At 35.9% G+C, this 18,559-nt stretch overlaps 1 protein-coding gene and 1 pseudogene across 6 annotated transcripts in view; both read right to left on the reverse strand.

The window, feature by feature from the left end:
* TET2 (tet methylcytosine dioxygenase 2) overlaps positions 1-18,559 on the reverse strand; it is a 130,972-nt gene that overhangs the window by 75,912 nt on the left and 36,501 nt on the right. For all 6 annotated transcript variants that reach the window (XM_029942495.1, XM_029942488.1, XM_029942525.1 and 3 more), the window contains exon 2: positions 15,186-15,330. The gene's annotated coding sequence lies outside the window, so the exon portion shown is untranslated. The remainder of the gene's footprint in view (positions 1-15,185; positions 15,331-18,559) is intronic.
* LOC115302762 lies at positions 9,155-9,327 on the reverse strand (annotated as a pseudogene).

Genomic DNA, 18,559 nt, shown 5'->3' on the forward strand with positions numbered 1-18,559 from the left:
AGTGAGCTTTCTGCACTCCAGTTTCAGTTCTTTACTCCCCTTTTATGTAGGAAGAAGAGTTCTCATGTTTAAAGTTTTCATGTTGGTGCTAAAGCAATCTCTTGTGGAATTAGGCTTATTATCCAAACTAGAACTCATAAGATAATAAATTTGGTCTTAATTTTCTTATGCATGTTCAGCATTAGTTCCTAAGCTCTGAGGTCCTGTTGAGAATCCTATGAAAGCAACTGGTCCTCTCTTCCTAGAAAAATTTATGTCAAATTTCCAGGGGCTTACAGATTCCCATAAATTAATGCTTAGAATGCTTATGAGTTAAAGTTTTTAGCTCTTCAGTTTCATTTGAAGAGTTCGACTTAATTTAGAAATGTTAAAAAAAAAGTTTACTCTAAAACCTGTTTCATAAGATTTGGCTTATTTTTGTTCTTGTGAGACTGCCTGATAATTTATTCTCTTTTTTTGAAAGCCTGCTTTCTATTTTGAATTTCCTTGAAAGCAGCATCCAATATTAAATCCATTTGAGAAGCTAATTTTCATCATGTTCATGAACAAAATTAGGCTAGAGGACTTGTAGAGAAGCGGTAACATAAGAGCAGACATCCAAACCCTCTTCCTGGTGAATGATTGAAGTGATCAAAGGAAAACAAAAAACTGGAAAATATTCCGCATCAGCACTAAAATACCAGGGAAGAGTGCCAGCTGAGAGGCAGGAAGTTTGAGGAATTTCTGGATAAATTGCAGATGAATCCATATTAAGAAACTTCACTAAGAGTCTAATCACAGTCCCTCTTCCTAAGCCAGTTGTGGAAAATAAAGTCATTTTGACTGCCCCAATCCCCCGTATTTGGAGGGCACGGGTTGAGGTTAGACAGGGATAACAGGAGAGAAGGAGAGTTTGTAACTGAAGCTCTCCAGCCTGGTATCACAGCTGAGAGGAGCCCAGTGATGTGATTTCTCTCTCTGAGCCACAAGCTTTTGTGACAGGTGTATTGTGTAATAGTTTTCTCAACCAAATGTTCCCTCCTAATGCAAGGGAGCAAGAGCTAAAGAAAGGTGAGGGGGGCTTTGGAGAAACTGGCCTATCTTATTTAACCATAAAGCAGCCAAAGGTAGCTGTGCTAGTGAAAGGAAATATGCACAAACTCACCAAAAAGAACATCTGGGGGTGGCAGGATTCTTCTCTAACCCGGCTTCTCATTTAGAAGCCTAAACAGTTGGACAAGAGTGCTCTATTTCCTAAACAGGTAAGGCTCACTGGGGGAAGTGGGACCCAAAGGGATAGAGCTATTCCCAACTAAGTGGGCTAAAGCACAGAAAGAAAGAAAGAAAGGAAGAAAAGAAAGAGAAAGAAAGAAAGAGAGAGAGAGAGAGAGAGAGAGAGAGGGAGGGAGGGAGAAAAATCAGACAAAACCAAATTATGAACCTGAACTAGAGAACTTAACGAATGAAAGAGAAACACAAAGATAGATTGGTGGGCAGGGGGGGAGCTGAACTCCTCAGCAATATTTTCAACAAATAGAAAAAAAAAACCTACAGTGATAATGTACTAAATGTCTCAGTGAAAAAATGTTTTGAACAGTCTAAGATACTATCACACTTTTGTGGTATTAGGTGAATCAGCTCTCCTTCAAGAATGTATGAGTTGGGGAAGACAAATCCAGAATGGCCTCTATGAAAAGAAACAGAACTTCAATGAAAAGAAAAAGAAATGAACATATCACTCAATAGTAGCAGAAGAGCATGCTTTCAGAAATGATTTGCTTAGTGTTCTAGAAATAAACTGTAGATCTCCTGTGCCTTGTCCTGCCAAGGGAAGTTTTCACAGGTACTCCTTGAACCAACAGATGGATGATTAAATTAGAAAACAGACTGAAATGAAAAGGTTAAGAAAAATAGGGCCCAGTAACATAATTCCACAGCAAAATACAAAACAGAATTAAAAGAAGAAAAAAAATCTCACAGAGTTAATACTGCAAAAATCAGTCAAGTAGAGAATAAGCTAAACAGATTTTTCTTTCTTTTTCTAAGTAACATTTTTCTCAAAGAAATGAAAACTTTAAAAGAAAGAATTTCTAAAAAAAAAAAGGTAATGAATACAGCATATCTTGAAATCCCTGAGCTATAGCCAATTATAACCAGAACCTTAACCTTTTTTGATTGACAACACAAAACAGAATAAAATAAATGACATATACATTCTAACCCAATAATTTAGAAAAACAAACTTAAGCAAAGAAAAGTAATTAATAATATGAGAATTATATAACAGAAACATACATAGTTGGTTTAATGAATAAATCCAACAATAGATTCTTTGAAAAGGAATACAGTGGACAGAAAAATCACTAAGGTAATTAAAAAAAAACCCACAAAAAGGAGTATAGACAGAGGTGCTATATATCTATGAGAATAATAAAAAAATAATAAAACGTCATATACTTTAAACAAATTAGAAAACCTGGAGAGACTGAATGTTGTTTCAGGGAAGTATAGACTGCTAAAATAAGTTCAAAGGAGATACAATGCTTAAATTAATCGAAACCTTTGGAATACAATTTTTAGACTTTACAAATTATTATCTGGCAATTAGACCAGAGCGCAAATGTTCTCACAAACACATTCTTTAAATTTTCCAAGAAATATGTAACTCTTATGCTGTTTAAATTTTAAAAAGCACAGAAAAAGGATTACCAAAGATTCCTCCATAAGTACATTATTCTGAATAACGGAGAGCACTTTTTTCCATCAGCTGCATACCTGTTATTACACAGAATCTGTGTTTTTAGGCAATAGTAGCCCATTATTCATTTGAATATTGATTAAGTGCCTTGTATGTACTAAGGATTCAAGATTCTTGTCCCTGAGGAAGAGAGAGAGATACTTGAAACATCTTAAGGAGATGCTGTGGTACATTTTCAAATAGGTTTTTATACAACATGCTTTGGAGATATAGAAAAGAAAGGCTAAATTTGCCTCAAGGAGTTGGAGAAGTCTTCATGGAGGTTGTATATTGCTTATTGTAATTAAAACTCACTCAAATCATGCCCAAGATGTCTCCTTGGCATCCTTAATCATGGCTCTGACTCTTTCTGGTGTTGCCTACTGCTTGACAGCATCACTACTAGAAGTAAGAGTTCAGGTAGGTGTGTTTGCCAAAGCCAGGCAATCCTTTCCATGGAATAAAATGTGGTAATACGCCAATCTATATATACAAAGACCTGTATCCAACACAAAGCACATATAATTCCCAACTATTTACAGTATTATTTAGGATTTAAAAAACTTAGAAACATTATTTTCCAAAAAATCCATAATGTAAAACCCTCTCCTATTGCATCCTTTCCCAACTATCTTCTAAGCTAATTTGGTTCTTTGTGTACCCTCGTGAAATTATATAGGCCAAATATGAATTTCTATGGTTCGTGTAAGAATAGAAGGAATTCTTAGCATAGTCATATGGCACACTTTTGGTTTCCTCCCTAATTTTATATAAAATGTTCCAAAGTAAACAATTTGATATTGATAAATAGCACTTTCCCAACTCTCTTCCTCATTTAGTAAATCAATGATAATTATTCATCTGCCAACGATTTATTGATTACTTACCATGTTCCAAGCACTGTGTTAGGGATCATAATAAGAATAAAAGAGAAGTTCAAGTACTTCAGAAACTCAAACCTCATTAGGTCATTTTCAGCTTATTTGGAAGACTATGTAATTCAAATGTTTTCACTGACATTTTTTAAAACATTAAAAAATATTTGGCCACATATCCAATTATATTTGATATGTTTATTTACTCATGTTCTGCTTTGGTCCAGAAAACATTTGCATTTACTAAACTTTCATTTTGCCTACTATAGTTCACAACTATTCCATTTCTTCACAATAAAATCTTTATGGTGTTAATATTGTGTCCACTATTGTGTTGTCAGTAATCTTATACAAAACTACAGAACGTAAAAAGTGGTACTTTCTCTTCACTAAATTATAAATGATGAAAAAGAAGAAACACCCCAGCTTCATTATAAAAAGTAAGTAGAAATATGGTTCAAAATAAGGGCTTAATATGGGCTCACTGTTAAAGTTATGATGCTACTAGGGGCACATGGGTGGCTCAGTTGGTTAAGTGTCTGACTTTGGCTCAGGTCATGATCTCATAGTCCAGGGGTTTGAGTCCTGCATCAGGCTCTGTGCTGACAGCTCAGAGCCTGGAGTCTGCTTTAGATTCTGTGTCTCCCTCTCTCTCTGCCCCTCCTCCACTCATTCTCTCTCTCTCTCTCTCTCTCTCTCTCTCTAAATAAAGACATAAAAATTTTTTAAGTTATGATGCTACTAAAAATAAAGTATTATTTACAAGAAGACAAAAAAATATATTGCCTTTAAGGAGAGCAGAATTTTAGAGAAGAAAATCACTAAGGTATCTGAGAACAACTAGTAATTAGAAAAGTGTTTCCTTTAATAATTCTTTAATAACAATGTATCAGTTTATACAAAAAGATTAAAAAGAAAAACTGAACTACAGACTTTTTAAGATGGAGGTTGTATGCAGCAGTAGGTAGAAAGTTATTACATAAGCATTCAGAGCATGAGAGGTGGACCAGTGCAACCAGTAATTCACTTGCTCACCCTGAAGCAGTCAGCCTACCTCCCCAAACACTCAGGATTCTCAAAGGCAAGGGCTTAAAAAAACAGAATTAATTTGATTTTCATATTACTTTCAACATCATCTATCCATTAAATAAGATTAATGTAGGTTATGTATCCACAGTTTTTGCAAATCTTCTGTAATAATAAAGTTTGAAGACGTGATGTGTGTGTGTGTGTGTGTGTGTGTGTGTGTGTGTGTGTATACTCATTCATTTATTACTCTGGGAACTAGTTATTAGACATACATCTATGTTCAAAATAGATCAAGGACTGAAGTTGAGGTACTATCTTACAAAATATGCAGCAGTTTCTATGGCCACTAAATCAGGAGGGCAGGAGTTGGTAACATACAGATTTTGGATGAAGGTATCCTGTTAATAATACCATATCAAACTATATTGGCAGGATTTCAACTCTATCCCCAACCTGGAGGTGACCTTCTGTTGCTTTATACTTTGCTTCATATAATCCCATGATTAGTAGTCTTGAAACCCCCTCAGTAGTATCAAGTTAAAAAAAAAAAAAAGCTCATAAATAAGTAATACTTCCACTTACTAAAGTGCCTGGTTTAAATGTTATCAACTGATAATTTTATTTGCAGAAAACTATTGAGCACTGCAATGGGAACAGAAATTAGCATAGCACCAATGCATGCATTATTTATCATTTTTAAATCCTTTTCCCCCCCTCACATCTGTTGTGTTATTTATTATGAATACATGAAAATATACTTAAACTTCCAATAAAAATTTTAAGAAATACCTTGCATTAAGCAATAGAGCAAATAATATACATTAGTATGAATCACTTCAATAGGAAAAGGTTTCTTCTCTATTATGCATTTGGGCTAAAAATGGGGCCTCTTTTGAAAAAGTGATTTTGTTTTAAAGGGCAATTTATCCAACTTTCAAAAATATATTGAATGTAATGTTTCCAAATCAAACTCTTGATTTGTAAGTACTTAAATGATTCCACTGAAAAACTGATTCTAAAGACAATTCTTCCCAATCTTCTAGGTAGGATTAACAACAGGTATTTCAGTCAAGTGTCTCAAGACAATTACCTCATGAACATGAAACACAACAAAAGCTCCCCAGTGAAATCAACCTTCTTTCTCATTTTGATTAAAAGTATGACCTAGGTGGTAAAAAAAAAAAAAGTGTGTGTATATGTGTGTATTCATATCAAAGAAGAAACAGTGTTCTCAGAAAGGGAAGAAAATGAAGAACAGTGGAAAATAAGAAGGGAGTAAACAAAGAGTAAAAAGGTAATTAGGTGGCGGTTGAACTATAGTATACTATAGTAGTGAACATATAAAGAGTAGGGAGTTAGCAGATATTTTTATACATACATATCCCTTTTCCTGTGTTGACAAAACAAAACTCTTGAAAGAATTTTCCCAAATAGAAATAATGATGAACTGATGCTTAGGGAAACAACAGTGGAAGTTTAAAGCTTAGATACACCAGTTCTAATATCCTCTAAAATCAAACTCACAGTTCTTCATATCCTTGCCAGTTGTGCTTATTATATCATTCTGACCCTCAGGTCATTTTCAGGTTTCTAGTATCCATATCAGGTGTATTAGGTGTATATGGAAAATAACTCTATCAATGGATCAAAGATGAAAAATGTATTATCTGCACAAAGCACAAAGCAAAAGCAAAAGGAACTACAAATTCAGAACTGAGAAAATTGCTTCTACATGTTCAAGCCTACCTTCTTTTTATTTCTTAAGTTTATTTATTTTGAGAGAGAGAGAGAGAGAGAGAGAGAGAGAGAGAAAGAATGTGTGTGGGGTGTGTGTGTGAGAGACAGAGAGAGCAGCGGGAGGGGCATAGGGCAGAGAGAGAGGAGAGAGAGAGAATCTGATGTGGGCTAGATCTCACCAACCTTGAGATCATGACCTGAGTTGCAATCAGGGATCTGGTGCTTACCCAAGACTGAGCCTCCCAAAGGAAATAATCATTTTCTTTGAGCTTTTAAATACATAACTTTTCTCTCAGATGACAGTAATAGCAATTTTGTTACTTTACAAAATTTGCAATTGTAAAGTACAAATTTAGTAAATATTTTGAGTTGCAGAAATTTAGTAAATTGCCCTTTATATCTCCTGGCGACTTCTCTCCCCCTTTCTGCCTTAACTGGCCTTAATTAAGATTTAAAGATATTCTGGTTGTATGACCTATGTTAATGAAGAACACTAAAGTTTAAAAAAATATTTTGATAATAAGTTTTCTTCTTTCCTGTACAATCATAACTCCTTAACTCATTCAAATATGTTTTACTACTTTGCTACTCTAGGAAAACTTACTAATAATCATCATAGTAATCTCAGTTTTTAAAATGTCTAAGAAGTGACTCACCTTGAGAAGGTAGAACTTTTGAAAATGAAAATTTGGACAACCAAATATATCTTACCCTAATAAAGTATGAAACTGAATAAGAGAAATAGAACTTTTCTGAGACCATTTGGTTGTATATTTTTCATTAATATGACAAACAGCTACATTTTTTTTTGTTCTAAGTGAAATATATTTGACATTCTAAGTGTTCAATTCTGCATTTTAATTGAGAGGTTTACTTACTCTCTTCTACGAATTCTTACAACCTAGAAAAGCTATGAATTCTAAAAATCACTTTACTCTTTGGTTAGGGAATCTGGAGCTCAGAAATCTTTCCAAAAATGCTCACTAGACATCTAGCATACTGATTTAGCCCTGCAAGCCTGCATACGCTCCAGCTATGCCACTTTACTCTTTGGTTAGGGAATCTGGAGCTCAGAAATCTTTCCAAAAATGCTCACTAGACATCTAGCATACTGATTTAGCCCTGCAAGCCTGCATACGCTCCAGCTATGTCCTCCTAATACCACAAAGCACCTGCCTTCCACAGAGTCTACACTGTAAGGTGCCCTGACCACTTTTCTCCTCCTCCCTGAGACTGAAACCAGAACAAAACAAAAAACTGCTAGATAAGAAAATCTATCATCAACTAAACTTTCTGGAATTTTCAAAACATTTCCTGAATTCGTGTTTTACTGAACAATGTCTTGAGTGTATATATACATTAAACTTATCACCCACTAGACATTAAATATCAACAACAGCTTTCAAATTTTTCTTCCTAGAGTGAAACATTTATGTTCATCAATACTACTAGAATTAGGACACTGAATGTATCCCTAAAGTCTCCCAAAATAGCCAACAAAAGCACAAATTCCAAGTAATATATTTTATTTGGGCAGGATTCTACAGGCAGGAGGTATATTTCAGGTAGCAAATGTTACTAAAGTAAGTGTTAGTTACAACTGAGTATGTCTGGGGTTCAAGCTCTGAAACAATGTTAACTTTGTATATGATATTGCTATGCTTAGACACTCCAAGTTCCTACTACTCACCTTCCCCAGTTCCTTACCTCCCTGCCTCTCATCCCCAAATGGGGCAAATGTTGTACCTATTTTAATTAGGAACTAGAGGGGACAAAGGGGAAAAAAAAGACATGAAAAGGTTCACAAAGTGAATTGTTTTGAAGAGTGTGATTGAGTGCCTACTATGTAACCAGGCACTGTTCAAGATACTAGGAATAAGAAGATAAGGCACAGTCTCTGTCCCAGAGATTTCAGTTTGTAGAGAAACAGACACAAATGACTACTCTAAGAATGGTGTTTGAGGAAAAGGAGCGGCTTGGTGGATGAGAAACTTGAGCTAGGTCTTTATGGAAAAGGGGGAGGAGAGGGAGAGCCAGTACCAAGGCGTGAATGTGTAAACAAACAAAACAAAACAAAACAAAACAACTCCCAATGTTGTGTTCAAGACCTATAAACACTTTGGAATAATCACGTCACAGAATCTCCGGGACAATATGGTGACCTGGAGGTTGAAGAGTAAGTAAGAACGAGATGGGGGTATCAAGCACACAGTCTATTTTCTGTAGTCTGTCTGCTTTCCCAACTGAGTACTTTATGTATCAAGGGTTCACAGAGCTGCTCAGAGCACTAACTAATGAGGAGGTAACAAACAGGACCCTACGAGCCCCCACAGTACAGCTGTCTGCCTCGACCACATGAATTCCATTATAGTTGTAAAATCTTTGTGGGTTGGGGATGGGAAAGCTTCCTACTGCTTTAGCAAAGTTTAAGAGTGGGTATTCATCAAAGGGTATCAAGAAGGAGTGTACATGGTAAGATTTGCACTTAAGAATGAGAACACTGGGACACTTTAAATTGACCATCAGGGGAAAAAAAAGAAGGATAGAAGCAGAGGGAACAATTAGGAAATGATTAATTTATGGGGAAAGTAAGGAAATTCTGAAAAGAGGTAAGAGTTGTTGGATAAGCTGGATTTGGGGAGTATGGGTGGAAAAGAAAAGCAGAAATTCTTGCCCAATGAGTTTAATATTCTCAATAAAGTATGAAGCAAGCTGGCTAGGAGTATTTAAGGAAGGATGTTATGTGTGCACATGTGTGACTATGGAGGAAGATTCAAGATCTTGAGAAGATGGTCAAGTTTTTTTCCCTTTCCTTGAAGTCCTTCCAAATTCCCAGCAAAATTCAAGCACTGTACTATACATGCCTTTGAGAACTATAAAAATGCTACACACATATACAACATTAACTATATGTTAAACTGATAAGAACAGATACTACACTTGATGTTAGCCAAAAGGCCGAGAAGCGATTCAACATTAACTATATGATCACAAATTCTCCAAGAAACCCATTAACTGTTCTCCCAATCTTCTCAACATTAAAAAAAAAAAAAAGCCAAGATAACACATTACAATAGTCTGGCTCCTCACCCTCAACCCCGCCCCTCCTCTGCCCAGCAGTGGTTTCACTTTCTGCAATTTTGGTTATTGGCCATCATCCACAATCCAGAAGTAGAAGATCCTTCTTTTGACATAGGTCAAAAACGACAGTAGTAGCCTAATGCTATGTCACAGTACCTACATCATGCACCTCACTTTACCACATCATGTAGGCATTTTATCTTCTCACAATTCACAAAAAGAAGAGGGGTGATATAGTACAATAAGGAGAGGGTACATTTATGTAACTTTGATTACAGTATATTGTTATAATTGTTTTATTTTTGTTATTGTTGTTAACCTCTTACAGTGTCTACAAATTAAACTTATCATGGGTATGTATGTGTAGGAAAAAACAGTATAAATAGGATTTGGTGCCATCTGCAGTTTCAGGCATCCATTGAGGGTCTTGGAACACTTCCTCCATAGATAAGGAACTACATTAATTCACATTTTGAGAAAAAGTTTTGGTCAGATTAACATCTGGAAAGATGGGTAAACATTAATAATGTCTTTATTCGCATTGCAACTTTCTTTCAGAATACAAAGTGTTTTCACCAAGACTTTCATTTCTGCTTAAAGTATCCTATGAGATCAATGGAGACAACTGACACTTCACTGTTTGATGGAGAAACTGAAACAAGAATGGTGAAAATAACTTTCATAGTGTGTAGTCTATTTTAGCTTGGCTTAGTCATTCTAAACACATAGTACAGGTCACATGTGGATAGGCATTAATGCAAATAAAGAATGGTACAGTGCTATTTGTGAATTCAGGGATTGCCAAAGTTCTCAACAGAATCCCATGAGAATGTCAACAGTCTTCTATGATTCAGTCTCTTGGGACATAGAGACAATGAGACCAATCTGGGCCTTAAAATATACATAAGATAAGGATTTCACACAGTTCAATTATGATTTGTATCATAATTTGGCACGTGTAATGGAGAGAGTAAAGGAACAAAGAATTGTAGCACTACTATATAGAAAAAGAAATACTTCCCTTCTTTAAATATATTTCTGCATACTTGCTAGATAATTACATTTTATTAAAAAGAAGGAAACACTTAATAACAGGTGGGTAGAAGAATAATAGTTTGAAGACAACTGCATTAGATGATGTCTAGGGTCTCTTTGTTTTAAAGTCCTGTGACTCAATGGGTGAATCAATTGAGTTTGTTAGAATAGGGATGATGGGTTTCAGTTCATAAGACTGTTCTGCAAGGAAAGGATATTTGGAGTCTTAATTTTAAAGTCTAGGTGATTTAAATTTGAAATAAGAAAAGTTATTTTTTTCTTCTGAAAGAGAAACAAAAAAATGCAATATTAGAAATAACTGTTCTGTCTCCAACTATGGATGAAATAGAAAGATGCCTAATTTTTCAATCAGGATACATCAACCATGACAATAGGTGGGAGAAGATGACTAAGAAGAGTGAAGCTTCTAAAGGCGTATGGTCTGTTTTATGAGAAAGGGTGAAAATGTCCATATTAATTAGAAGAATGGCTACAAGAGAGTTCTAATGGGCAAATTAAAACCTTCTATCTAACTCCTTTCTCCACAACAAGATAGCAAAATACAAAGAACTAACATTTCTTACAGACCACATGGAGACGTAGTAGGTCTCAATATGGCCACATATTGGACCAGTCCAGGTTTTGCCAACAGCAAATGGTTACTGACATGACCATTAGGAAGTCACGTATCATTTCTGGGTAACTTTTAGTCTGCCATACCATTAATCAATTGGACTGAGGTGGTGTCTAATGGCCTGCTTTTGAGTAAAACTTTTATGATTTTCTGTTATTCCAATTTGGTGTAAAAAGATAAAATGTGGATAGGCGTATACTCATGCAAGTTTTTGCACCATGTTAATATTTACTTGAATTCCAAAGCACAGTGAAAATTGCTCTTAGCAACTCAATTCAGCCTGTCAAGCATTGCATGGACTTTATCCCTAGGAGTTTTAAGGGTGCCTACACTGGATTATCGCATCTCACTCACCATGGGTTCAAATGCATAACTTCCCTATTCCCTTGAATGCCAACACTGAATTGGTCCTTTAAAAACCTGAAGAGAAAACTTTGACTCTTCTTCTGTATCTCCTAATGGCAATTAGTGATTGACTCAGGATTTTCCCTATCAAATCGGTTTTTCTTTTCCAGTCCTCTCTCTAATCTCATAATCCATGTTCTCAATCTCATTCCTGAATCATTCAGCCACTTCCTCCATCTCCATACTCTCCTAAACTTGTCAAAATAATAGTATTGCTAATGACCTGAATGCCTCTTTCTACTCGCTTGCTTCCATGCTCCTCAATATGATGGCATGTAATAAGCTTTAGCCTGGGCTTTACAAAATTTGACCTCACCTTTCCCACCACTAGCCATCTCGATACAAGACAGCCCCCCTCTGCCTGCGTCCCCCTTGTCTTCTACCTAGCCCTCCTGCCCTCAAAGCCAACTTTTTATTTCACTCCATCTCATGATGTTTCTCTTCTACTTCTTCACTAGGATGTCATTCCCCATTTGTTTTGTTTTTGTTATTATTGTTTTAATGGCTGACAGTGTGAGGGCTATGAAACTGTGATGTGTAACAATACATTTTATTAGAACTTTTTCTTTGGAGGTTTTTTTTCAGTGTTATTGAGGTATAACTGACCAATAAAACAGTAAGATATTTAAAGTGCACAATGTGATGATTTGCTATCTGTTCACACTGTGAAAGGATTCGCCCTCCTCCATTGAATTAATGAACATATTCATCACCTTAAGCGTGTGAGAATACTTCTACTCTCTTAGCAAGTTTCAATTATACAATAGTGTTGTCAACTACAAACAACTGTAGAATCTATCATACATTAGATTCTTGGAACTTCCTCATCTTATAACTGAAAGACTGTATTCTTTTGCCAACTATCCAGGTTCTCCCTGTCCTTCAGGATCCAGGCCATCATCTGCCGTCATCCTTCGTGAAGCCCTCCCTTTAACTGTGTTAGTCTAAATGGACCCTGCTATTCCTTGAACTTCCAAAGTTCTTACCTGAATCACTTACATGGGTGTATCACTTACAGATGATATGTGAGTTAGCCATATAAGATCCTCTGGTTCTGTTTGAATCATTCTGTGAAAACTTTATACTTTTCTAAGTCTTTGTGACATTCTCCTCTCCCTCTTCTTCCCCATATGACTTTATGGTCTGTTTGTATAATTATTTTTTTTAGGTTTTTACTCAAAAAGTAATCTTCTCGGGGCACCTGGGTGGCTCAGTTAAGCTTTGGACTTTGGCTCAGGTCATGATCTTGTGGTCCGTGGGTTTGAGTCCAACATTGGGCTCTGTGCTGACAGCTCAGAGCCTGGAGCCTGCTTCAGATTCTGTGTCTCCCTCTCTCTCTGCCCTTCCCCATTCTTTCTCTCTCTCAAAAATAAATAAACATTAAAAAATAATCTTCTTATGAGCAGTCTCTTGACTGCTCCATCTTTAATTACTACCTCACCATCTCTCCAATTTTCTTTTCCTGCCTTAAATTTTTCATGCTTAGCACCTCTTCATATTTAATGTACTATACTATTTTATTTATTTATCTTGTTTATGTCTATCTGCCACTCTAGATTCCAAGCTAAACAAGGACAGGGACTTTACGTTTTTGCTTAGTAATGCACCCCAGTTCCTAAAGAATGCCTGGTACTTGACAGGCACTCAAGAAATAGTTTTTGGTTAAATTCATTATTTAAAACCAAAGCAACATTAATAACAATAATAATAAACAAATGCTAATATAAAATTTAGAATTTACTTTTGCCGGGCCCTGCATATATTATCTATATATGTACATGTATACATATATGTATATAATCCCATTATTGTTACCTATGACCTATTTTCCTCCTTGCTAAATAAAACAAGGCTTAAAGAAAGGTTAAATAATTTCTCCAAGAACACAAAGCTAGTAAATATTACTAAAAATAAGTCCTAGGTTTATTTATCATTGAAAATATCTCCTCAGCTGAGTTTATCTCATTGTAAAAAGCTAAATGCAGAATAATATTCTTTTTTGGATTTGAAGGAAGAACTCTTGTGGGAGTTAATTGTGATAACTCATTCTCTTTCTCACAAGTAGGAAATACTTTAATTTCTCCTTTGCTTGTTAGTAATTCTCTTACATTTTTACCTAAACTTTGCATTTCCTTCCTTACCTATCCTTCATCCTCCACAAAAAGTTCTCACTGTTATGATTTTACTAAAGAAGCAAAAAAATTCCATCTTCAAAATGCATCTCAGTTCTCACATAAAGGTCAAGTACAGAATGAGTAGCCACAGTCCTCAAAGTGAGAGGTAAAGCTCCATTTCGGGAGGAGGGGAAAAGCAAAGAATGCTTTATTCATAATTACCTAAGATTTTCCAGCATGAGAGGGGAAAGAGGAAGTCTATTTTCAGTGACAATGAATACTCTAAAAATATTAGCATGCAAGGGGAAAATTTTCATTCTGAGAGTTAGTAGTGCTGAGTTCTCTTTCCCTTACAGAGTGACTTAAAATTCCCAGAGCAGAGAGGTAATCTAGGCAGATGTACTTGCCTTATGTCTTGAAAATGGCAACATCTAGGAATCATGGGAGTTTAACTGAGGACACGCTGGGAAGGATTTCTCAGCACCAGGTCAGTCTCTAAGAAGTATCAAGTGGCAGAGTGGATACTTATATCCTCAGGCGTCTAGGGTGAGGGCACAGATTACAGCTACACAGGCCTTTTAGAAGATTTGTTATGCTGAATGCATAAACAAGATTCAGTGAAACTGAAGCTGAATTACCTGCTAAGAGTTACAGAAGGAGAAAAAAAAAAGATCCATTCTTCTTTTTTAACCTAACCTCCATTTTCTTTCCAACAATGCCCCTGAAACTAACTGACTTATAGTTCAGGCAAAGGTATACATAAAATTCATTCTGATGTCCATCTTAAATATTTTGGAAAAAATATCAGTTTCTCATTTTTGTTCATCTATATAAATGGTCTAATAAGTAACCCTTAGGTTGGGACACTCATTAACCTGTCAGTGGCAATCAGAACAAATTGATCTTTACTAACATCAACTGTAGATGGAAAAAGTAGTAGGAATCTCACTCTCTGTCAGTGACTCTATTTATATTTTCCAAAAAATCATGTGAAAAATTATAGAGGTTCTCCTGAAATCTGTCATTGTATACTTTGGTTCTTTGATAGTTTGGTGGAGCTAAATCATCATGAAAATTGGCTGCCGAGGCTTAGTTGGTGCTCACTTTTCTGATCAGTAAATAACCACAAATAATCACTTTTTATTTTTATTTTTGGTACTCAACAGATTGAGATAAAATGGCCATAAGTGAGGTACAAATGGAGAGGAGAAATACTATGACAAGTGGTTATAGGTACCATGTATCTCCATGCTCACAGTTATATTTGAATGACTCTTAAAATTCAAAGATACCGAGACTGATGAAAATCTTCTTTTTCTCCAGAAAATTATATATATACATATACATATATACATGATAGAAACAATGCAAGTCAGTACGAAACTTTAAGGAATTCATAGATCACAAAATCCAATCCATGTGTCCCAAGCATAGGTAATTAAGTATTTGAAAGAACACGGACAAATATAGAGTTGAAGCTCAGAAGAGAGATTAACTATTAAATTAGGAACAATATATACTTCTTGGAAACCAAGCACCCACTGTCCCCAGTGTCTTACCGGCAGTTCTGTCCCTTACTGCTCCTCCTGGGTCATGGCCCGTTGGCTGCTGCGAAGCCCATCTCCTGCCTCCAAGGGTGGTAACTGAACAGGAGCAAGGGCAGTAGGACAAGCTTGAGAGGGTCTGATGATGATGTTGGCCAGCCTGGAACAAACACAGAGTCTGAATATTTCTAAGTTAGCAAAAACGAACAAGATGTACATCTAGTCTGAATGCTATCATGTAAAGTTTAAAAAGTTACAAGTGTCCATTATTGGACATTTCCACTAACACCACTGGCTGTTAAAAAAGTCAGGGTTAGAGGATGTTTCTCAAGGCAGTAAAAACTCCCAAATGCACCAGAATAGACCACTAATTATTTGTAGAGGACTTTGCAATGCCCAAAGGATCTCTGCCTAATCAGCAATTCTCATATCTTGACCATAGTAATCAATTAGTCGTGGGACCCACTGGCTTCCTTATTTCATATGTTGAATCCAATGGTTCTCAGTTTTGCCTGTAATGTATCACCTGCATGAGAAGCTGAGGCCTCATGCTCAGACATTCTGATGTGTTGGGCTAAAATGAAGCCTTATTTCTCAGGTAATTCTAAGGGGCAGCCAGGAGTGAGAATCATTAAGTTAAGGCCTTATATTTGTTGAGATGCAACACTAACTTAACTCATAAATAGCAAATGTTTATACAGAATATACTATATCAAGGCAATGTGCTAAAAGCTATGGAAAAGGTAAAAGCATTATAACGTGTGGTCCCTGTGTTCAGGGACTTTAATTTAGCTCAAAAGACTGAATGCAGACTTTAATATGATCACCTAACAAGACACATACTTTAAAAATATAACCAAAGTGAGGCTACGGTACTCAAAGATGTAGTGAAAATCCTGGATGCTACACAAGTAGAGATGACCATGAATTTAAATAAGGGAGAAAGTTTAATGCATGAAGAAAGTCATCTGAGTTCTACAGGGCGGGTGAAAGTCAAAGAGAGGCAGGAACAGGGCACAGCCGCCAAGAATATGTGCAGCAAATTGAGGGAGACTAAAAAGCCCATTCTGACTGATGGCTTTCCATTAAGGAGCATTAGAAGAATCTGAAGGGGCAGATTTGAGCCAGAATGTAAAGACTAGTGATAAACGGCTAATGAAATTTGGCCCTTTCCTGGAATATCTGGGAATAGTATCTGGAACAGTATCGAGAGCTGTTGAAGGCTCATGTCCCAAGGGGTCCTAGTAAATTTACTGGGTTCTTAGTGAATGCTAGACGCTGGGCTTGATGTACTACATATGTTACCTCATTTAACACAAACATCTGGTGAGGGATATTTATTATTATCCCTATTTTACAGAGTAGGAAGGGAGATCACTTCATTTTCTCACAATTCCACAGCTGGAAATAGTAAGCAAGACTAGACATGCTGTTTCTTTAGAAACAAGGCATCAGAAAAGTAATGTATTAACAGAGTTTTTAAAAATTGAGATACAATTCACATGCTATAAAATTAATTCTTCTAAAGCTTATAATTCTGTGGGTTTCAGTGTAAAAGTTGCCAGTATTGCTACTATCAAGTTTCAGAACAATTTAATCATTCCCCAAATAAATCCATTATCCATTAGGAATCAGTCCTCATTCATCCATCCTCCAGCTAATCCCCCTTCTGTTTCTCTGTATTTGCTTCTTCTGGATATTTCAAATAAATAAAATCATGCAAATTTTGGGCTGTTTTATGTCTGGTGTCTTTCTTTTAGCATAATGTTTTCAAGTTGACCTATGCTTAGTGTGAATCAGTACTTCATTCCTCTTTATGGCTGAGTAATATCCCACTCTATAGAGATGCCATACTTTATTCATGATGGATATTTGGGTTACTTCTACTTTTTAGCTATTATAAATAACGCTGCTATGATCATTTACAAGTCTTTCTATATTGTGGTAAAATATATACAATACAAAGTTTAGCATTTTAACCATGTTTTAGGCATATAATTCTGTGGCATTAAGCAGTTTAATTGTCATGCAACCATCACCCCCATCCATATCTAGAAAATGTTCATCTTCTCAAACTCAGACTCTCTCCCTATTAATCAAGAACTGTCCAGGGCGCCTGGGAGGCTCATTCAGTTAAGCATCTGATTCTTGGTTTCAGCTCAGGTCATGATTTCACGGGTTGTGCATTCAAGCCCCACATCAGGCTCTGCACTGACAGTGCGGAGCCTGCTTGGGATTCTCTCTCTTCTCTCTCTGCCCTTCCCATGCTCATGTTCTCTAAATAAGTAAATAAATAAATAAATAAAAACAGACTAAAAATAATCAAGAACTCCCCAGACTCCCCTCTCCCAAGCCCCTGGCAAACAATTCTGCTTTCTATCTCTATGAATTTGACTATTCTGGGTAACTCATATAAGCAGAAGCATATAATATTTGTCCTTTTGTGACTGGCTATTTCATTTAGCATAATGTCTTCAAGATGTGTCCAGGTTGCAGCATGTGCCAGAATTTCCTCCCTTTTGAAGTCTGAATAGTTTCCATTATATGTATATACCACATTTTATCTACTCATCTGTAGATGGACACTTGTGTTGTTTCCACCTTTAGGCTATTGTGAGTAATGTTTCTTTGAATATGGGTATTCATTATTTTTTTATACAGTATTCATTATTTGTAAGTTTTTGTGTGGACACCCATTTTTACTTCTCTTAGAAGTGGAATTCCTAGGAATGGAATTGATAAGTCATGTGATAATTACATTATTTAACCTTTTGACGAATTGCCAAGCTGTTCTACAAAGTGTCTATGCCATTTTACATTCCAATCAGCAATGTATGAGGGTTCCATTTTTTCCTTATCATCACCAACACTTGTTATTGTCTTTTTTAAAGAAAGCCATCCTAGTAAGTATGAAATCATGGAAGATATAGCTTCTAAATGATTATATACAAGATACTGGCTTACTGCAGTAGTTCAGAAATTCTGAACAAGAGGTGAGTCTGAACAAGAGGTAGCAGAGGAAATAAAATGATCAAGCAGGGAAATATTACTGATTTGGAAAGTAGTAGATATTAGCAGCATTCTAGACATAGGGAGAAAAAGAAAGTCTCAGGTGTGGGAGTAAAACTTTGAGTTTGGTTGTAAAGAAAAATAATGGTACTAGCCAGAGATAACTCTAAAAAGAAATCAGAAATGACAAAACAAATTCTTGACATGATATTATTTGAGAACCTATATGTTCCATATAAATAATTATCAGGCAAGAGGTCAGGGTTGGAGACAATGAAGTATCTTGTGTATTTAGAAAGGATCAAAGAAGAGTTGGTAAGATTATAAGAGGAACATTATATATGCTTAGATTACTTAAGGCTGGATTTACTTATGGGCCA

Source organism: Suricata suricatta, chromosome 1 (assembly GCF_006229205.1).
Source record: "Suricata suricatta isolate VVHF042 chromosome 1, meerkat_22Aug2017_6uvM2_HiC, whole genome shotgun sequence".
NCBI lineage: Eukaryota > Metazoa > Chordata > Mammalia > Carnivora > Herpestidae > Suricata > Suricata suricatta.